The following is a 19,845-nucleotide window of genomic DNA, read 5'->3' as shown; positions in this document are numbered from 1 at the left end:
TCGAAATACGCCAACCCAACATGTACCTTTGGAGACACCTGTAGAGCTCCTTTATAATCACCCAGTTACGTTGTGACGTTTGGTAGCACACAAAGTGTTCCTCCGGTAAACGGGAGTTGCATAATCTCATAGTCATAGGAACATGTATAAGTCATGAAGAAAGCAATAGCAACATACTAAACGATCGGGTGCTAAGCTAATGGAATGGGTCATGTCAATCACATCATTCTCCTAATTATGTGATCCCGTTAATCAAATAACAACTCTTTTGTTTATGGTTAGGAAACATAACCATCTTCAATTAACGAGCTAGTCAAGTAGAGGCATACTAGTGACACTCTGTTTGTCTATGTATTCACACATGTATTATGTTTTCGGTTAATACTATTCTAGCATGAATAATAAACATTTATCATGAAATAAGGAAATAAATAATAACTATATTATTGCCTCTAGGGCATATTTCCTTCAGTTGGGCTTTGCACTCTTCCAGCTCCTGGGACAGTTGAGTATTCTTTTCTGTAAGAACCTACATTACAAATGATCCTTAAATCAGTTATCCTAACTGTTTCAAGTCTCAGGGGCTACTGATATATATAATCATCAAATTTTCTCACCCGTATGTCTTTTACATACTGCTCCGTGGCTCTGGCTAGACCATTTTGAGCGGCACGGAGGTGCGCGTCTCCCGAGTTGAAGGCATCCAATGCCTCTTGGGAGAAACAAGCGTCATGAAGAACAGTCCGGCGACGCCTGTGGTTCATGGCACTTTCCACCTCGGAATGGGTGGCGGATAGTCTATTCGTATCCTCTGTCGGAGGAGCACCCGGCGCACGCCTTGTACTCGTTCCCACCTCTGAGTCCGGCCTTGGAGCCTGGCTTGTGGAGGCGCGATTGGTAGCCTCTTCGGGCATAGTCCGGCGAGCGCTCTTTTTCCTGAAAGGAAGGCATGGACGTTAATATGCCTCTGTAACTAATGTCTTGCAATAAAGACGGCGCACCATACCGCTGCGCCGGTGCCTCAATCCGGACTACATATCTTTTCAGCCTGCCTGGCCTAGCGGCCCCTTATTGGCTAGTTGCCACAGGCTCGGCCTTCTGCCCCGAGGACCTCCCCTGCAAGACACGGCTGTTATACGGCAATAAAAAAAGAGAGAGCACAAGGATGGATCCCTTTTTAAGTGCTGGGACTTCGGTCTTAGTCACCTGTGAGGCTGGAACTAGCCCAGGGTAATCGGCTTTAATGGCCACCAAGGTATTGTCATTACTCCCTTGGTAAAAAAACCCGTCGATCAGCTCCACGGATATGTCCGGACCGGGTCAAGGGACCGTCGAGGGTCCTCGGGCTGTGGAGGAGGGCTGTTTATCTCCTTTACTGCCTAGCACAGCTCCTACGATGAAATCGCCAGAATGAATACTTAAACTACAGGAATACGAAACGGATGGGCGAGAAAAAGTCTTCGCTTACCCAGCTCGGAGGATTGTACATAGAGAATCCGCCCTGCGGGTTGACACGGAGGAATTCCTCCTCTTCTCCCTTGTACAAAGTGGACAAGATCTTTATTAGATCAGCAGCCGATCCCGACACTTTGCGGTCGTAGCGGGTGGCGTCATCCTCCCCGTTGAAATCCCACATGGGGTGGCCTCTATACTGGAGCGGCTGCACCCCCCCGCATAATGCATATAGCCATGACCTCGATCATGGTCAATTCGGATCGAGCTAAAGAGCTTATCCGGCTCATCAGATAAAGAATGTCCCGGTCGTCTTCCTTCAGGGGGCTCCGTGGACGCCAGCTCCGGCGCTTCTTCAAAGGGGCGTTGTCAAACTCAGGAAGGCCGATCCCAATAGGGTCTGGAAGGGGGACATCTTCTATATAAACCATTCTGAAGGCCAGTCTTCGGACGTCTTCTTCGGGGTCCCGGATAGGTATCCGGTCCCAGCAATACGCCACACTTCGGCTTTGCCCACTTGATATATTGATCCCTTCTTAGAACGGGGCACAAGGCAGAACAACTTCTTCCACAGAGCGAAATGAGCCTCACAGCCCAAAAATAACTCGCAAAGGGCTACGAATCCCGCGATATGCAGCAGGGAGGCAGGCGTAAGGTTGTGCAGCTGGAGGCCATAGAACTCCAGAAGCCCCCAGAGAAATGGATGAATTGGGAATCCGAGCCCTCTTACCAGATAAGGGACAGGGCATACCCGCTCTCCCTTGGAGGGATTGGGACGGCTCTCCGCTTGCTCTCCGTCATTATAGGTGGCAAGCCCGGCTCGAACCGGGACCAGGTACGCTGGGTGAAGAAATCCCTTGGACTGAAGCATCACCAATTTGCTGTGCGGGATGGAACATCTCTCCCAATCTCCAGGCTTGGAACTAGGGGTGCGAGAGGAGGAGCTGCGTCGACCGGCCATGGTGGAATGGATCTCTGTCGGGTACGCTCCGATGAAGACTCGACAAGGGAGGATGATGTGATTTGGATCTGAATCCTCGTCTTTTTAAATAGGCGGCTCATTTACATAGCTAGGGGGGTAAATGTGAAAACACCCTGGCTCTTCACATTCGCTCGACACGTGGAAAGTGACCATTATTGGGCGTAGAAGCCAAGGAGTACAAACCATCACAAGGAACCGGACATTATTTCGACAGGTACACATAATTTGGAGAAGGAACCCGCCTTGCAATGTCGAAGACAACTGCGCGCCGGACTCATCGTCATTGAAGCCTGGTTCAGGGGCTACTAAGGGAGTCCTGGATTAGGGGCTCTCCGGACAGCTGGACTATCTCCATTGGCCGGACTGTTAGACTATGAAGATACAAGATTGAAGACTTCGTCTCGTGTCCGGATGGGACTCTACCTGGCGTGGAAGGCAAGCTAGGCAATACGTATATGGATATCTCCTCCTTTTGTAACCGACCTTGTGTAACCCTAACTCTCTCCGGTGTCTATATAAACCGAAGGGTTTTAGTCCGTAGGACAACAATCACAACATATAATCATACCATAGCCTAGCTTCTAGGGTTTAGCCTCTCTGATCTCGTGATAGATCTATTCTTGTAACACCCATATCATCAATATTAATCAAGCAGGACGTAGGGTTTTACCTTCATTAAGAAGGCCCAAACCTGGGTAAAACTTCGTGTCACTTGCCTCCTGTTACCATCCGGCCTAGACGCACAGTTCGGGACCCCCTACCCGAGATCCGCCGGTTTTGACACCGACAATCATAAATGACTTATTGGTATATTTCTCAAATCATTGTGACTTAAATGGTTAATTTAATTTTACTTTGTCATGAACTTGTCCTAATTAGGTTTGCTATGCAATTATCATATAAGAAAATAACATTTTCCTTCTTAAACACTATACGCATGCTTGTGTGATTGTTTTTTTATGATATAGCTTTAGTTTATACGCATCTCCCGAGAAAAGTGTCTATCAATCTTTTCCCCTACCTACTTTTATTCCTTTCTCCGCCCTGCATGCAAGCCCTCTACATCATCGTTTTTTTTTCAGCAGTGAATAATTGAACTGGAATATCACAAGATAACATATTATGAATCCACCCTTCATTTACCTCTAGGTTTGCTACCATTCATATAATCAAATGTGGTGCAGTATTATTCTCGTCCTATTTATTCTAATTTATTCTAACCAGGCGTACTCCTTCCCAACCTTCTATTTCTGCCTGATAATTTCATTGCTATAAATTTCCTCAGCCACGCGTGGAGTGTTATCTAGTTTTCTAGTAATATCATCAAAAATGACATTCTGACCGCGAGCTTAAATGCTCTTGCCATTCACGGTTGAACCCAAAAATAGTAAAAAAAAAGTTTTTCTTTCTTATTTTTGGCATAAAACATTGATTAGTTTTCTACACACGTGCAATTTTTTAAACCCGAATTTTGAATCGCGCAGTTGCGCTGGATTGCTGTCTCGAGCGCATGCGCTACCGGACAAAAGCCCCACGTACCCTCGTCGCTGAAAAAAACACCGCTACCCATCCACTATCTCTCTCCAGAAAAGAACGCCTTATCTTAATCCCCTTTCCTCGTCTCAACCCGGTGGTGGCGAAGAACCAGATCGAGGGCCACAGCCGCCGCCGGTGTCGTAGCCCGGGGTGTCAAGGGAGAGGCGACGGACTGGAGGAACTAGGCGAGCCGGTCGGCGGGTAACCGGAGCAGCAGCGCCATCGTCTCCTCCCCTCGTCTTTCTTCTAGCTGGAGCGGGGTCGGCCAGCTGCCGCATCCTCGTCGAGGAAGGGGCCACGGAGCTCACGCCGGAGAGCGGCTTAGTGCTTAGGTAAGGCTTCAGCCGCGCCGTCGTGTGGTCTGCTGACACCAAGGGTTGGTCCATCACCGTGATTGGCCACCCGCCATGGATGTTCCTCTGCCTCGACCCTAGTGCCATGGAACAAGTCAAGGTACCCCGCCTCTCCCCCCTCACACCCTCTGTTCGCTTGGATTTGGCAGCCCTCACCTTGGATTCTCTCTGTATCCAGCACGCATGGCAGCAGATCGCTACAGCCATCCTTCTCACCTGGGAAGGAGGAGATCCATCAGCAGCAGCCCAGGTTCGTCTCTCTTTTTCCTCATCCCTGCTCACTTCCTCAACTCTCTGCTCAGGTTATATGTGTTGCTGCTAGATCCTCAAGTGTGAGTTTAGCCTGCTAGATGTGTATACTAGTTTCAGTTTATCTAGAAGAAGAGGGGAGTGAGGAGACCTGTTTCGTTCGTGTCTTGCTCAATTATGTACTAGTTTCTCCTCAAGTGTCCACATGGGTTAGTTGGTTGGATGGATACATATATCTAGCAAAATGAACATGATTAATTATTGTCTACTGATTAAGCCGATTGATGCAAGGTGTTCATATATCTATCTATCTATGTGTGACTACTTCTAGAAAATGGAATCAGTGTTTTTGCTTGGAGATTGTACTGATTTTTACGACCAGGATTTTTTTTGTTTTTTTGCATTCTAGCTGCCTCACTTTTTAGCATGAGTTGCCTAGAGTTCCAATTCCCCAACCCCCTTGCTTCTCCATCTTCTCCAGCTTGTTCTATCTAACCTGCTACGAACTCCTACATGATCTAGTCAATTTTGGTCCTTTTTTAGTGCCTGCCACTAGTTGCTTCAAATTTTTGCATCAGTTGCTTGAAATCACAGGCAAAGTTGTTGCATTTTTTTTACTTTTGCACACGAGATCATGTGTTATCATTTTTGTTTAGAAGGATCACGTTTGAGAGAACTTGGTGGGCAGAATAAATCAACATATACAAGTATAAGTCTATCATATGCTCTGCTCTGTCTCTTGATTGATGACAGCATAATTCAGTAGGAGTACCGTTTGTTCATCCAATTGATAATTCATTCCTGAACTGCCACTGTTTTTGCAAGATGAATGATGGGCTAGATTCAGAGATAAGTGGATTTTGCCTACATATAGAATTAGATTGCCACTATTTTTTTATAAAATGAAATTAATGTGCTCCATGCAACTCAGGGGGTTTTGGTGTTGATTTTGCATGAGATACAACTGATTTCAATGTCATAAACTCATTTTTTGTGCAACTTGTTGCTTCAAAGCATGTGTAGTTGCTCAAGTTTATAATATGGGTTGCCTGGAACTAAACGAAAGGTTGCTTTAATTTTTACTAAATCTATAGGGCCTGGAAACAGGGGGGGGGGGTGCGGATTTTGTACTCCACTGAGTGGCTTCTCTTGTGACGGCGTCACGCCTGATATGGGGATCGAAGGGGGTTGGGCAGCATTGGATTTAGAAGGCACTTTCCACTCAAGGATAGAATGGTTACTTCGATTTCGTTAAAAGAGTTGCATTTTGTGTGTGTACCGCAGTTGCTTAGTTTTGTTGGGGCAGTTGCTCGGATTCATTTTTGTTGCATTTTTGCCTCTTGTAATGCAGTTGCTTGGTTTTCGTAGGACAGTTGCTTCCTTTTTACTAGAACAGTTTTGCATTTTTGTGTTTTTTAATCGAGTTGCTTGGATTTTTGCTAGGCTAGATGAGAAGTTGCATGGGGAGGGGGGTCAGATAGTTTTCCACAAAGGTTATTCAAGTTTCTCACACGTTTTTTTCTCCCTAAAGTAGTAGATAATCTAAGTAGTAATGCTAGGGACAGTTACCTGGTTTTGCTAGGACAATTTCACACTTTTCTGTTTCGAGTTGCTTGGATTGTTTGCTGTAAGTTTTTTAGATTATCATCTCAGATTTGAATACGCATACAGATTGAGAAGATACATCTATGAAGTAGTTCCTGATGTCCTATAACTGACGCGATGATTGATTTGCATGGCTATCGTCCCGATCCTCCTTCCGTCGACGCGCTCCGTGCGAAGCACACCACCGCCTAGGGCAGTTGCTTGATTTTTCTAGGACAATTGCTTGGTTTTGCTAGGGTAGTTGCTTGTTTTTCTTGCTAGAACAATTTTTGCATTTTGTGTCCTTTTGTAGTTGAGTTGTTTGGATTTTTGCTAGAACCGATGAGAAGTTATAGTTGTCCACAAAGGTTATTGAACTTACTCATATGTTTTTTTTGCCTAAAATAGACAATCTATGTAGTAGTGCCAGGGACATCTGCTTGTTTCTGCTACAACAGTTTCCCACTTTTTGCGTGTCTTTGTAATTGAGTTGCTTTGATCTTCTGCTACAACATACGAGAAGGTGGATGAGAGGGGAGTTGCTTGGTTTTGCTAGGACATTCTTTTCATAAAAGGTTATTCAAGTTGCTCATACATTTTTTTCCTCTACCTAAAATAGATGCTAGGGGAGTTGTTTGGTTTTGCTAGGACAATTGCTTGGTTTTGCTAGGGCAGTTGCTTGTTTTTTTGCTAGAACAATTTTGCATTTTTGTGTTTTTTATAGAGTTACAAGCAAAAGGGCTGCTCAACCTGATGCTTCACAGGGTGAAATGCTGGATCGACATGAGGTACACATGGTTTTTTCAGATTTTTTTTGATGAAACGATGAAGATGAAGAAGGAAAGCAACCGGAACGGGCGAAGAGAGGTGGATAGGAAGTAATTCTAAAAAAAAATTGTATTAGTAGATTAAGTTGCATCAGAATATATATGGAGCTTCTTGTGCATAAAAATGCCTGGAACACATTTTTGCTTTTTTAATAGTTGTCCATGAATCACACTAAAGTTGCCTATGTTAGAGAATATATATGCATTAATGCCACCTATATATGTTGTCTCTACTTGTTGTTTTTGTGGTTCTTTTTTTCGCACAAGGGTTGCCTGATATTACTGCAAGGAGCTTATGGGGCAGCAACCCCTCTTTTAATGCATGACACTAGTTATTTCAAATTTTAAAAGAGTTGTCTGAAATCATAGCAAAGTTGCTGCATGTATTTTTACTTTTGTTTTGAGGATGCATGCTACTTTTTACTGCAAGGAACTCATATGGGGCAGCAGACCTTTTTTACATACCTGATAGTAGTTGGACTCATTGGATGGTTAAAAGTGTCTACAGAGGCACATTCAGATATTTAGGGCGTTTTGGTGATCCACGTTGGAGCTGACCTTATGATAGGCGACTTAGAGGTGAAGCTTATAAGGATCCTCCGTTGATAGGTAGTCATACTAGATAGAAAAAGGAGTTGCTTTTCTATAGCACTAAAGTTGCCTCTGCAGCACATAAAGTTGCTCAGAAAAAAAAGTTCGTTGAAACCTACTCATATGAGATCTAGTTTTGAAGAACTCATCGCGAGAAACCCAACGGTGAAAACAGATTTGAATTTTGACATTCTATTCAAAAGTTACAAGTTTTTAAAGTTTTTGATCCCCTAATAAATGCAGGTGTGATGGATGGCATTTTTGTGTGTGGACGTGGCGTGATAGTTTTGCCAGATTTTTCTATTCGCATGCGAGCGATCCTCACGTGATTCATGTAGGGGGCTGTCCTTTTCTTATTCGGCTACATGGTCGCGCGCGCGGGATGCCCCTTCCCTTTTCTAGTAGAGCGCTAGTTGTTGCGATCGGGCGCCCGTGTGCTAGCGAGGCGCGTCCTTTTTTAAAATGAATGACATTTCTGGTGGACTGGTAAAAAACAAGCAGTGCTCCAAGATACTTTTGAACAAATAGCCTTTTGAAGTATTGGTTTCAGAGCATTATGAATGTTTTTACACCATGAAACTTTGCACGTAGGTGAACACACTCAACAATACTTTTTCACAATATTCTAGTTTTTTCATTTTTGCTATATGTTCTCAATTCCATGTTCATCTGGAAGCCAAAAACCCAACCCCTCAAAAAAAAGGAAGCCAAAAACCCAACCCCTCAAAAAAAAGGAAGCCAAAAATCCACGGGAGCTCCTATGCGACGCTTACAGCGCCTGCTAAGGATGCTGGCGCTCATGAGCAAGCTAGATGGGCCACGACCCTAAGGACCACCTGTCCTTTGATTTTTTTTACCACTGACCATTTTTAATTGACCATTGACTTTGATCATTGACCACTAACCTATAAACATTGACCATTGACTTTTGAATTTCACAAATTTGGAGAAGTTCATGAATTTGGGAAAGATCGTAAGTTTGAAAAATAAATCACCAATTTGAAAAAAGGTCACATTTTTAAAAAAAGTTTACGGATTTGGAAAAAAAATCATAAATTTGAAAAAGTTCATGAAATTGAGAAAAAAATACGAATTCAGGAAATGTTCACGAATTTGCAAGAAAATCATTTTTTTAAATTTCATAAACGATAGAAAAACACTCTGAGAAGAACCGAACAAGACCAATCTAAATAAACCAAAGAAAGTGGCCTCAGAAAAAACTAGAGAAACCGGTGTTGAAAAATTAACAATATGGGCTGGCCCACTACGGAAGGGATCAGGGAAGTTGTATGGTCATTGTGTATATCACTTTTGTCGGGAGCAACTAGTTAACGAGCGCTCCTTTGGGAGCCTCGCAACGATCAGCGCCACTTGGCGCGCTCTCAGCCATTCGCCACGTGTCGCGCTCTCAGCCATTCGCCACGTGTCGCGCTCTGAACGCTCCCTTCGGATTTTTTTTATTTTTCCGCACGCTTTTTCGTCTTTTTAAATGTTTTTTCCGGTTTTTTTTCGATGTTTTGGCTTTTCTCCGGTTTTTCTTAGCTTTTCGATTAAAAAAAATTTGCGCGAAAAAGCGTGTTTTCTTTTATTTTCCTTTCACGAAAGTCACGGTTTTTCTTCCGCGAGAGGCACGGTTGTGCTTTAGCGAGAGTCACGGCCGTGCCTTTCGGAAACGAAAAAAAACGGGTTTTTTGTTTTTTTCTTTCTTTCGCGAGAGTTACGGTTTTGCTTCCGCGAGAGGCACGGTTGTGATTTTGCGAGAGTCACGGCCGTGCCTCTCGTAAAAGGGAAAAACAAAACGCGTTTTCTGTTTTTTTTCTTTCGTGAGGGTCACGGTTTTGCTTCCGCGAGAGGCACAGTTGTGCTTTCACGAAAGTCACGACCGTGCCTCTAGGAAAGGGAAAAACAAAACGCGTTTTCTGTTTTTGTTCTTTCGTGAGAGTCACGGTTTTGCTTCCGCGAGAGGCACGATTGTGCTTTCACGAAAGTCACGGCCGTGCCTCTAGGAAAAGGAAAAAGTACGTGTTTTCTGTTTTTTTTCTTTCGCGAGAGTCACGGTTTTGCTTTCGCGAGAGGCACGGTTGTGCCTTCACGAGAGTCACGGCCGTGCCTCTCGAAAACGAAAAAAAACGCGTTTTCTGTTTTTTTTCCTTCCACGAGAGTCACGGTTTTGCTTTCACAAGAGGCACGGTTGTGATTTCGCGAGAGGCACGGGTGTGCCTCTTTCGGAAAGGGAAAAAACCGTGCTCCCGGTTCGGTTTTTTTGCCCGGTTTTTTTCATGAAAAAAAGTTCGTCAAAACCTATCAACATGGGATCTAGTTTTGAAGATCTCGACGCGAGGAATCCAATGGTGAAAACGGTTCGAGATTTGGACGCATGGTTTAAGAGATAAAACGTTTTGAATAAACAGATCTACGAAAAAGGGAAAACTCCCAGGTTGCGACAAGTGGCACGCTGCATGTGCACCACTTGTCGCGACCTGGGAAATTGAAGTGTTCTTTGCAACGAGTACTCCTTAATTAGTGATTTCGACTTTTGTCGGGATATCAGACCCTACGACGCTGGAAGCTCTGGTAGTACGAGAAGGCTTGTCACTTGCGGACGATCTTTATGAAAGGAGCATCTTTGTTGCATCTGATTGTAAGGTTGTAGTTGATGATCTCAAGATGAGGAGTGGACCTGCTTAGAGCATCTCCAATAGATGGTCCAAAATTTGCGGTTCAAAACCGGAGATGTAAAATTTGGACCGTCAAAAAGTGCGTTTTGGACCTTCGAAAGAAGCTCAACTCCAATAGATGGTCCAAATTGATGGTCGAAAAGAACAACTCCAATAGATGGTCCAAAATAAAGATGTAAGTTTCTTAAAATGACATACTACTAGTCCATTCAACATAGTTCAAACATCAAATTCAACATAGTTTCATACATGAACTTCAACTACTACTTATTCAAACTACTAAATAAACTACTAAATAAACTACTCCTCATCGTCGGAGCTGTGGAACTGCGCCCAGAACTCCTCCTTCGTCGGGTCGTCGCACCCCTCCTCCTCCTCCTCGTCCGAGAAGTCTGCCCAGTCCTCCTCGGAAGAGGACTCGATGGGGATCACCGTCGAGGGTTCGGCCTCGTCCTCCTTCTTCTTCTGCTGCGCCTCACGCTTTCAGTAGTACTCCAGCTCGGCCTGGACGTACTCTGGATGCTCCCGAGCAAACCTCGCCATCGCCACGTCGTCGGTCTCGCTAGCACTGACAACAACCGACGACTTCTTCGTCTTCTTCTTCTTCGTCGTGATCTCCTTCATGTTGATGCCCTGCAGCACAAGCATCTCCGCTTCCGCCCGAGTCTCGATCTCTGTGAAGTTGAGGTGCGACCGAGGCCTCTCGGCACACCACACCGCCACATCGTAGGCACGCACGGCCTCGTGGGCGGAGGGGTACGTGCTGATCCACCAACGCCTTCCAGTGTCGGAGAACTGTTGGGTTTCGTAGTAATTTCAAAAAATTTCCTACGCACACGCAAGATCATGGTGATGCATAGCAACGAGAGGGGGAGAGTGTGATCTACGTACCCTTGTAGATCGACAACGGAAGCGTTAACTTTGGTTGATGTAGTCGTACGTCTCCACGGCCCGACCGATCAAGCACCGAAACTACGACACCTCCGAGTTCTAGCACACGTTCAGCTCGATGATGATCCCCGGACTCCGATCCAGCAAAGTGTCGGGGAAGAGTTCCGTCAGCACGACGGCATGGTGACGATCTTGATATTCTACTGTCGCAGGGCTTCGCCTAAGCACCGCTACAATATTATCGAGGACTATGGTGGAAGGGGGCACCGCACACGGCTAAGAATATGATCACGTGGATCAACTTGTGTGTCTAGGGGTGCCCCCTGCCCCCGTATATAAAGGAGCAAGGGGAGGAGGCCGGCCGGCCCTATAGGCGCGCCAAGGAGGAGTCCTCCTCCTAGTAGGAGTAGGACTCCTACTAGGAGGGGGAAAGAAGTGGGGAGGGAGAGGGAAAGGGGGGGCGCTGCCCCCCTCTCCTAGTCCAATTCGGACCAGGGGGGAGGAGGCGTGCAGCCCACCTCTGGCTGCCCCTCTCTCTCTCCACTAAGGCCCATATGGCCCATTACTTCTCCCGGGGGGAGGGTTCTGGTAACCCTCCGGTTCTCCGGTTTTCTCCGAAATCACCCGGAACACTTCCGCTGTCCGAATATAGCCGTCCAATATATCAATTTTATGTCTCGACCATTTCGAGACTCCTAGTCATGTCCGTGATCACATCCGAGACTCCGAACTAGCTTCGATACATTAAAACTCATAAACTCATAATATAACTATCGTCGAAACCTTAAGCGTGCGGACCCTACGGGTTCGAGAACAATGTAGACATGACCGAGACTCGTCTCCGGTCAATAACCAATAGCGGAACCTGGATGCTCATATTGGCTCCTACATATTCTACGAAGATCTTTATCGCTCAGACCGCATAACAACATACGTTGTTCCCTTTGTCATCGGTATGTTACTTGCCCGAGATTCGATCGTCGGTATCTCAATACCTAGTTCAATCTCGTTACTGGCAAGTCTCTTTACTCGTTTCGTAATACATCATCTCACAACTAACTCATTAGTTGCAATGCTTGCAAGGCTTATGTGATGTGCATTACCGAGAGGGCCCAGAGATACCTCTCCGACAATCGGAGTGACAAATCCTAATCTCGAAATACGCCAACCCAACATGTACCTTTGGAGACACCTGTAGAGCTCCTTTATAATCACCCAGTTACGTTGTGACGTTTGGTAGCACACAAAGTGTTCATCCGGCAAACAGGAGTTGCATAATCTCATAGTCATAGGAACATGTATAAGTCATGAAGAAAGCAATAGCAACATACTAAACGATCAGGTGCTAAGCTAATGGAATGGGTCATGTCAATCAGATCATTCATCTAATGATGTGATCTTGTTAATCAAATGACAACTCTTTGTCCATGGTTAGGAAACATAACCATCTTTGATTAACCAGCTAGTCTAGTAGAGGCATACTAGTGACACTCTGTTTGTCTATGTATTCACACATGTATTATGTTTCCGGTTAATACAATTCTAGCATGAATAATAAACTTTTATCATGATATATATAAGGAAATAAATAATAACTTTATTATTGCCTCTAGGGCATATTTCCTTCAGTCTCCCACTTGCACTAGAGTCAATAATCTAGTTCACATCACCATGTGATTTAACACTAATAGTTCACATCTTTATGTGATTAGTTCACATCTTCATGTGACCAACACCCAAAGGGTTTACTAGATTCAATAATCTAGTTCACATCGCTATGCGATTAACACCCAAAGAGTACTAAGGTGTGATCATGTTTTGCTTGTGAGAGAAGTTTAGTCAACGGGTCTGCCACATTCAGATCCGTATGTATTTTGCAAATTTCTATGTCAACAATGCTCTGCACAGAGCTACTCTAGCTAATTGCTCCCACTTTCAATATGTATCCAGATTGAGACTTAGAGTCATCTGGATTAGTGTCAAAACTTGCATCGACTTAACCCTTTACGACGAACCTTTTTGTCACCTCCATAATCGAGAAACATATCCTTATTCCACTAAGGATAATTTTGACCGCTGTCCAGTGATCTACTCCTAGATCACTATTGTACTACCTTGCCAAAATCAGTGTAGGGTATACAATAGATCTGGTACATAGCATGGCATACTTTATAGAACCTATGGCTAAGGCATAGGGAATGACTTTCATTCTCTTTCTATCTTCTGTTGTGGTCGGGTTTTGAGTCTTACTCAATTTCACACCTTGTAACACAGACAAGAACTCTTTCTTTGACTGTTCTATTTTGAACTACTTCAAAATCTTGTCAAGGTATGTACTCATTGAAAAAAACTTATCAAGCGTCTTGATCTATCTCTATAGATCTTGATGTTCAATATGTCAGCAGCTTCACCGAGGTCTTTCTTTGGAAAATTTCTTTCAAACACTCCTTTATGCTTTGCAGAATAATTCTACATTATTTCCGATCAACAATATGTCATTCACATATACTTATCAGAAATGTTGTAGTGCTCCCACTCACTTTCTTGTAAATACAGGCTTCATCGCAAGTCTGTATAAAACTATATGCTTTGATCAACTTATCAAAGCGTATATTCCAACTCCGAGATGCTTGCACCAGTCCATAGATGGATCGCTGGAGCTTGCATATTTTGTTAGCACCTTTAGGATTGACAAAACCTTCTGGTTGTATCATATACAACTCTTCTTTAATAAATCCATTAAGGAATGCAGTTTTGTTTATCCATTTGCCAGATTTCATAAAATGCGGCAATTGCTAACATGATTCGGACAAACTTAAGCATAGATACGAGTGAGAAACTCTCATCGTAGTCAACACCTTGAACTTGTCGAAAACCTTTTGCGACAATTCTAGCTTTGTAGATAGTAACACTACTATCCATGTCCGTCTTCCTCTTGAAGATCCATTTATTATCAATGGCTTGCCGATCCTCGGGCAAGTCCACCAAAGTCCACACTTTGTTCTCATACATGGATCCTATCTCAGATTTCATGGCCTCAAGCCATTTATTGGAATCTGGGCTCATCATCGCTTCCTCATAGTTCGTAGGTTCGTCATGGTCAAGTAACATGACCTCCAGAATAGGATTACCGTACCACTCTGGTGCGGATCTCACTCTGGTTTACCTACGAGATTCGGTAGTAACTTGATCTGAAGTTACATGATCATCATCATTAGCTTCCTCACTAATTGGTGTAGTAGTCACAGGAACAGATTTCTGTGATGAACTATTTTCCAATAAGGGAGAAGGTACAATTACCTTATCAAGTTTTCTACTTTCCTCCCACTCACTTCTTTCGAGAGAAACTCCTTCTCTAGAAAGGATCCATTCTTAGCAACGAATGTCTTGCCTTCGGATCTGTGATAGAAGGTGTACCCAACTGTCTCCTTTGGGTATCCTATGAAGACATATTTCTCCGATTTGAGTTTGAGCTTATCGAGATGAAACTTTTTCACATAAGCATTGCAACTCCAAACTTTAAGAAACGACAGCTTAGGTTTCTTGCCAAACCATAGTTCACACGGTGTCGTCTCAATGGATTTAGATGGTGCCCTATTTAACGTGAATGCAACTGTCTCTAATGCATAACCCCAAAACGATAGTGGTAGATCGGTAAGAGACATCATAGATCACACTATATCTAATAAAGTACGGTTATGACGTTCGGACACACCATTACACTATGGTGTTCCAGGTGGCGTGAGTAGTGAAACTATTTTATATTGTTTTAATTGAAGGCCAAACTCGTAACTCAAATATTTTACCTGTGTGATCATATCGTAGAAACTTTTATTTTCTTGTCACGATGATTTTCCACCTCACTCTGAAATTCTTTGAACTGTTCAAATGTTTCAGACTTATGTTTCATGAAGTAGATATCCCCATATCTGCTCAAATCATCTGTGAAGGTCAGAAAATAGTGATACCTGCTGCAAGCCTTAATATTCATCGGACCACATACATCAGCATGTATGATTTCCAACAAATCTGTTGCTTGCTTCATTGTTCCGGAGAACGGCGTTTTAGTCATCTTGCCCATAAGGCATGGTTCGCAAGCATCAAGTGATTCATAATCAAGTGATTCCAAAAGCCCACCAGCATGGAGTTTCTTCATGTGCTTTACACCAATATGACTTAAACGACAGTGCCACAAATAAGTTGCACTATCATTATTAACTTTGCATCTTTTGGTTTCAATATTATGAATATGTGTATCACTATGATCGAGATCCAACGAACTTGTTTCATTGGGTGTATGACCATCGAAGGTTTTATTCATGTAAACAGAACAACAATTATTCTCTGACTTTAATGAATAACCGTATTGCAATAAACATGATCAAATCATATTCATGCTCAACGCAAAAACCAAACAACACTTATTTAGGTTCAACACTAATCCCGAAAGTATAGGGGAGTGTGCGATGATGATCATATCAATCTTGGAACTACTTCCAACACACATCGTCACTTCACCCTTAACTAGTCTCTGTTTATTCTGCAACTCCTGTTTCGAGTTACTACTCTTAGCAACTGATCCAGTATCAAATACTGAGGGGTTGCTATAAACACTAGTAAAGTACACATCAATAACATGTATATCAAATATACTTTTGTTCACTTTGCCATCCTTCTTATCCACCAAATACTTGGGGCAGTTCTGCTTCCAGTGACCAGTCCCTTTGCAGTAGAAGCACTTAGTCTCAGGCTTAGGACCAGACTTGGGCTTCTTCACTTGAGCAGCAACTTGCTTGTTGTTCTTCTTGAAGTTCCCCTTCTTCCCTCTGCCCTTTTCTTGAAACTAGTGGTCTTGTCTACCATCAACACTTGATGTTTTTCTCGATTTCTACCTTCGTCAATTTCCGCATTACGAAGAGCTTGGGAATCGTTTCCGTTATCCCTTGCATATCATAGTTCATCACGAAGTTCTACTAACTTGGTGATGGTGACTAGAGAATTCTGTCAATCACTATCTTATCTGGAAGATTAACTCCCACTTGATTCAAGCGATTGTAGTACTCAGACAATCTGGGCACATGCTCACTAGTTGAGCGAATCTCCTCAATCTTTTAGCTATAGAACTTGTTGGAGACTTCATATCTCTCAACTCGGATATTTGCTTGAAATATTAACTTCAACTCCTGGAACATCTCATATGCTCCATGACGTTCAAAACGTCTTTGAAGTCCCGATTCTAAGCCATTAAACATGGTCCACTACTATCAAGTAGTCATCATATTGAGATAGCCAAACGTTCATAACGTCTGCATCTGCTCCTGCAATAGGTCTGTCACCTAGCGGTGCATCAAGGACATAATTCTTCTGTGCAGCAATGAGGATAAACCTCAGATCACGGATCCAATCCGCATCATTGCTACTAACATCTTTCAACACAATTTTTCTCTAGGAACATATCAAAATAAACATATGAAAGCAACAACGCGAGCTATTGATCTACAACATAGATATGCTAATACTACCAGGACTAAGTTCATGATAAATTAAAGTTCAATTAATCATATTACTTAAGAACTCCCACTTAGATAGACATCCCTCTAATCCTCTAAGTGATCACATGATCCAAATCAACTAAACCATAACCGATCATCACGTGAAATGGAGTAGTTTTCAATGGTGAACATCGCTATGTTGATCATATCTACTATATGATTCACGCTCGATCTTTCGATCTCAGTGTTCCGAGGCTATATCTGCATATGCTAGGCTCGTGAAGTTTAACCTGAGTATTCTGCGTGTGCAAAACTGGCTTGCACCCGTTGTAGATGGACATAGAGCTTATCACACCCGATCATCACGTGGTGTCTGGGCACGACGAACTTCGGCAACGGTGCATACTCAGGGAGAACACTTTTATCTTAAAATTTAGTGAGGAATCATCTTATAATGCTACCGTCAATCAAAGCAAGATAAGATGCATAAAAGATAAACATCACATGCAATCAATATAAGTGATATGATATGGCCATCATCATCTTGTGCTTGTGATCTCCATCCTTGAAGCACCGTCGTGATCACCATCGTCACCGGCGCGACACCTTGATCCATCGTAGCATCATTGTCGTCTCGCCAATCTTATGCTTCTACGACTATCGCTACCACTTAGTGATAAAGTAAAGCATTACAGGGCGATTGCATTGCATACAATAAAAGCGACAACCATATGGCTCCTGCCAGTTGCCGATAACTCGGTTACAAAACATGATCATTTCATACAATAAAATTTAGCATCATGTCTTGACCATATCACATCACAACATGCCCTGCAAAAACAAGTTAGACGTCCTCTACTTTGTTGTTGCAAGTTTTACGTGGCTGCTACGGGCTTAAGCAAGAACCAATCTTACCTACGCATCAAAACCACAACGATAGTTTGTCAAGTTGGTGCTGTTTTAACCTTCGCAAGGACCGGGCGTAGCCACACTCGGTTCAACTAAAGTTGGAGAAACTGTCACCCGCAAGTCACCTATGTGCAAAGCACGTCGGGAGAACCAGTCTCGTGTAAGCGTACGCGTAATGTTGGTCCGGGCCGCTTCGTCCAACAATACTGCCGAACCAAAGTATGACATGCTGGTAAGCAGTATGACTTATATCGCCCACAACTCACTTGTGTTCTACTTGTGCATATAACATCAACATATAAAACCTAGGCTCGGATGCCACTGTTGGGTTTCATAGTAATTTCAAAAAATTTCCTACGCACACGCAAGATCATGGTGATGCATAGCAACGAGAGGGGAGAGTGTGATCTACGTACCCTTGTAGACCGACAGCGGAAGCGTTAGCACAACGCGATTGATGTAGTCGTACGTCTTCACGGCCCGACCGATCAAGTACCGAAACTACGGCACCTCCGAGTTCTAGCACACGTTCAGCTCGATGATGATCCCCGGACTCCGATCCAGCAAAGTGTCGGGGAAGAGTTCCGTCAGCACGACGGCGTGGTGACGATCTTGATGTTCTACTGTCGCAGGGCTTCGCCTAAGCACCGCTACAATATTATCGAGGACTATGGTGGAAGGGGGCACCACACACGGCTAAGAATATGATCACGTGGATCAACTTGTGTGTCTAGGGGTGCCCCTGCCCCCGTATATAAAGGAGCAAGGGGAGGAGGCCAGCCGGCCCTATAGGCACGCCAAGGAGGAGTCCTCCTCCTAGTAGGAGTAGGACTCGTACTAGGAGGGGGAAAGAAGTGGGGAGGGAGAGGGAAAGGGGGGGCGCCGCCCCCCTCTCCTAGTCCAATTCGGACCAGGGGGGAGGAGGCGTGCGGCCCACCTCTGTCTGCCTCTCTCTCTCTCCACTAAGGCCCGTATGGCCCATTACTTCTCCCGGGGGGGTTCCGGTAACCCTCCGGTTCTCCGGTTTTCTTCGAAATCCCCCGGAACACTTCCGGTGTCCGAATATAGCCGTCCAATATATCAATCTTTATGTCTCGACCATTTCGAGACTCCTCGTCATGTCCGTGATCACATCCGGGACTCCGAACTAGCTTCGGTACATCAAAACTCACAAACTCATAATATAACTGTCATCGAAACCTTAAGCGTGCGGACCCTACGGGTTCGAGAACAATGTAGACATGACCGAGACTCGTCTCCGGTCAATAACCAATAGCGGAACCTGGATGCTCATATTGGCTCCTACATATTCTACGAAGATCTTTATCGGCCAGACCGCATAACAACATACGTTGTTCCCTTTGTCATCGATATGTTACTTGCCCGAGATTCGATCGTCGGTATCTCAATACCTAGTTCAATCTCATTACCGGCAAGTCTCTTTACTCGTTCCGTAATACATCATCTCACAACTAACTCATTAGTTGCAATGCTTGCAAGGCTTATGTGATGTGCATTACCGAGAGGGCCCAGAGATACCTCTCCGACAATCAGAGTGACAAATCCTAATCTCGAAATACGCCAACCCAACATGTACCTTTGGAGACACCTGTAGAGCTCCTTTATAATCACCCAGTTACGTTGTGACGTTTGGTAGCACACAAAGTGTTCCTCCGGCAAATGGGAGTTGCATAATCTCATAGTCATAGGAACATGTATAAGTCATTAAGAAAGCAATAGCAACATACTAAACGATCGGGTGCTAAGCTAATGGAATGGGTCATGTCAATCAGATCATTCATCTAATGATGTGATCCTGTTAATCAAATGACAACTCTTTGTCCATGGTTAGGAAACATAACCATCTTTGATTAACAAGCTAGTCTAGTAGAGGCATACTAGTGGCACTCTGTTTGTCTATGTATTCACACATGTATTATGTTTCCGGTTAATACAATTCTAGCATGAATAATAAACTTTTATCATGATATATAAGGAAATAAATAATAACTTTATTATTGTCTCTAGGGCATATTTCCTTCAAGAACTCCACACCCCAGTTACCGGAGGGCTTCTGCCTCACGCTGAAGAAGCCCGACTTGCCCTTCGGCGTCTTCTTCGGCGCCATCGGAGAGCGGTGGAGCGGCGGCGGCGTGCGGAGCTGCGGGGCAGATCTGCGGGGCGGCGACGGACGGAGCCGGGCGGGGCGGAGCTGTGGGGCGGTGGCGGCGGGCGGAGCTGCGGGGCGGTGGCAGACGGTGCTGGGCGGGATGGAGCAGGGTGGGGTGGAGCTGCGGGGTG

At 44.3% G+C, this 19,845-nt stretch overlaps 1 long non-coding RNA gene and 1 pseudogene across 1 annotated transcript; one reads left to right on the top strand and one right to left on the bottom strand.

Annotated features, from left to right (window-relative positions):
* Positions 1-4,008: 4,008 nt before the first annotated feature.
* On the top strand, positions 4,009-7,205 carry LOC119356421. The gene is made up of 2 exons (XR_005171938.1): positions 4,009-4,423; positions 4,502-7,205. It is a non-coding gene; the product is annotated as an uncharacterized LOC119356421 (long non-coding RNA).
* A 3,347-nt stretch (positions 7,206-10,552) lies between these two features.
* On the bottom strand, positions 10,553-19,672 carry LOC119352553 (annotated as a pseudogene).
* Between the last annotated feature and the right edge of the window lie 173 nt (positions 19,673-19,845).

This window comes from Triticum dicoccoides, chromosome 2A, assembly GCF_002162155.2.
Source record: "Triticum dicoccoides isolate Atlit2015 ecotype Zavitan chromosome 2A, WEW_v2.0, whole genome shotgun sequence".
NCBI lineage: Eukaryota > Viridiplantae > Streptophyta > Magnoliopsida > Poales > Poaceae > Triticum > Triticum dicoccoides.
Note: the sequence above shows the minus strand (reverse complement) of the source record. Positions and strands in the feature narration are given on the sequence as shown.